Source organism: Magnolia sinica, chromosome 5 (assembly GCF_029962835.1).
Source record: "Magnolia sinica isolate HGM2019 chromosome 5, MsV1, whole genome shotgun sequence".
Lineage (NCBI taxonomy): Eukaryota > Viridiplantae > Streptophyta > Magnoliopsida > Magnoliales > Magnoliaceae > Magnolia > Magnolia sinica.
In genome coordinates, this window is record NC_080577.1 from 71124692 (window position 1) to 71127953 (window position 3262).

The 3262-nt window shown below is 38.8% G+C and overlaps 1 non-coding gene across 1 annotated transcript; it reads left to right on the forward strand.

Moving 5' to 3' along the window:
• The first annotated feature begins 1539 nt into the window (after positions 1-1539).
• On the forward strand, positions 1540-1646 carry LOC131247678 (small nucleolar RNA R71). The gene has a single exon (XR_009171951.1). It is a non-coding gene; the product is annotated as a small nucleolar RNA R71 (small nucleolar RNA).
• The last annotated feature ends 1616 nt before the right edge of the window (positions 1647-3262 follow it).

Below are 3262 nucleotides of genomic sequence, written 5' to 3' on the forward strand. Positions count from 1 at the left end.
TTGACAAATCTAGGTCGCATGACGATTATCGATAGTGGTTAGGCCACAAGGGGTGCTTATGCACTCCATGTCGACTAAGTCGCGGGTGCTTGTACCAATCGAACTTGTCTAATAAACCAATTGGCCTAATGTGTGTTTACCATGTACGGACACCACTGCCTGAATCTAAGGTATCCCCTCCGATGTAAAGCCTGCCTCAACTATGGTACTACGATCTACCAAGACTCATGAGTCGAGCATGGTGGTATGGGACACCGTGTTCGAGCTGTTGGCCTACGCTGAGGTGATCAGCCACCCCATAGTGACCAGCGAGCAAACACAGATTCGTGAGCCGAGCATGGTGGTATGGGACACCGTGTTCAAGCTGTCGGCCTACGTCGAGGTGATTAGCCACCCTGTAGTGTCCGCAAGCACAAATTTATGAACTTGCCTATCCACTGCTTTTAATCATGAGTGATGACCACACAACTTGCCTATCGTATGCACTTGACTAGGAGTGACGAACCTAGATGGATCCTTCAGTTTGGGTCAATGATATAAAGAGAGGTACCCTAGCTTCTCAAATCTGTTGTATGAATAAACTTAATTAATTACTGGGCTAACATGACCATACATAGCACTGCATTAGTCAGGACGTCCTTTAAAGGCATGGAAGTCGCACAAGAGGTAGTGTTGTCATATGTGATATGGTGTCGGCATCGCTTGTTGAGGGAGCTTTTGATGTGAGGGCATGCATCATTACTTGCACTCCATTCCCACATCAACAAGAGTAGCTAGGAAGTGAGTGTTATGTTGCTTTATCATTACTGCTTAATTGAATTGATAACATGTTAACCTTTGCCTTATAGTACCTCTAAATTGATCACTCACTCCTACTCTAGGACGGTGTTTTAAAACACCAACCAGACACTAGTTTAGATGCAGATGATGATGAGGTTTACGCAACGAAGCAGGATTTCATGGACAAGGAGGAGTTCTCTTATTATCAGCTTTCTGATGGGTCTATGTAGACCTTAAGCTAATTCGTCGGGACACTGGGATACTGGAATACATGTTTAGTTGGACATCTTAAATTTTCCCATTTTGTCTATTTTACAACAAATTTTGTATATATTAAACCCTGTTACACCATCATACTCTGGAAGTTGTGAATTGCTTACTTATTTTAATACATAACCTTCAGACTTCCGTATGCTTATCTCTGGAGTATGATATGTTGCTTTAGTATAATCCCACTCATGTTTAATGCATTAATATGGATGACATCTAAACATTATTATCCATGTTCAATAAATGATGTTTTGAATCATGGAAGTTGAGCCTTACTCAACCCTCGAAATTCATGCCGTTACATAAGACATGGTACTTGATTTTGGCGAGATGTCCCATGATTGTGTGTTTTTAGCAAGCTTATCAAAGTAGTCCCACACATCATTGACATTTTTATTCATGAATTCCTCATTACACATTGTCTTAACTAATTGGTGCATGGGAGATGTCAGTTCATCATAGAAAAAGTTCGTGATGCGCCACATTTCAAAATCATGTTGTGGGCATGAACTGACAAGATCCTTGAACCGCTCACAACATTGGAAGAATGTTTCATCTTCCTTTTAGGTGAAGTTCATGATCGACTTTCTAAGGGTGTTCATCTTGTGGTATGGGAAAATTTGTTTTATGAACTCCCTGTCATGTTATTCTATCTACCTATAGATCGAGGATGTAGTGAATGCAACCACGTCTTAGCTTTCTCTTTCAAAGAAAAAGGAAAGAGTTTCAGCCTGACCGTGTCATCGGACATGTTTGGAAAGTATAGAGTGGATATAATCTCTTCAAACTCTTTCAAGTGTAGATACGGATTTTCAAATTCAAGCCCATGAAATTTTGGAAGGATTTGGATCAACCCTAGCTTGATATCCATGTGTCCAATATTTTCTGGAAATTCTCAAAGGAATAGCTTATTTCTAAATCCTAAGGTTATCCAAATAATGTGCTAGGAAACTTAAAATGTTGAGTTCCTATATTCTCAATTTGTCCTACTTCTAAGGAGATTCCACATCAATTCAAATGACCATCTTAATAATTTCTAAGGGAACCTAAGTTTAGATTTCTACATTCTCAAAATTTTAGGTTCAAATTTCTAATTCCAGCATCCTACCTTGAGACATTTAAAGTTTGTATAAGTTCATTTCCCTAAGGCTTAGTTTGTCCAAACTATGCTCTGATACCAACTATAACACCCCAGGTTTTTCGAAACCCGAGTATATGACTCGTTTTCTAAAAACCCAAGTGTTAACCTTTAAAATAGCCAAATTTCATGTATATTTTTTTTCTTTTCTTTCTTTTTCGGAGTAAGAATTTAGGTGGAATAGGAACAAATCAAACATAAAGGTAAATTTGTATTTACATTCAGAATATACGAGCAGTTGATCATAATGACTTATACAAACTAGTGTCCCAGTACTTACAATTACAAAATAAAATAATGTCACATGTGAAACAAAGTAAATTATAACTAATCTTGAGCTATAAAATCACGTAGCAAATCTTGGCAAATACAATCATGCATACTTGACAATTGTACCCTGCTCCTCATTAATATGAACACGAATATCATTTAGGCCACCTGCACTACCTGTACAGTTATATATTCAATGAATGAGTGGCCAGCTCAATGTGAATTTCCCTTAAGATTACACACCGCTGCATTAGGTAAGTATAATTATAAAAAAAGACATTCAAAATAATACATGATGCAGTCTTATTAAATGCATGGATGCGTGAGTGCACATCAACTAGGGATACTTATCCAGTTGGCTTTTGGGCAAAACCATGCATGTGGCTAGTCACTAGTGAAAGTACATCGTACATGCATAGTGCCAAGCTCACCAAAAGTGAGACAATAGTCGATGGTCTAGGAGCTAGGGAAACGATACCCCAACTAAACCCTATAGGCACGTGCTATAGCATCTAGAATTAGCTACCCGTCATTGCCCGTATGCTATGAATCCATGATTAGCCCATCCGTTATTATTTTATTTACAACCAGCCAGTTTAATAAAGCTCAAATGTCACTACAGGGGGTTCATCACCCGGCGTAGGCTAACAGCTCAGGCATAGTATCCCATTCCCACCATCCCTGGCTCATGAGACCTCCACCTTATGATGTTTAATGGAAGCCCATTGACTAGTGGCCAATCATAATTCAGTATATGTGGCTCACCATCACATGGTTGTACAAAAATAATACATTGAACCATCA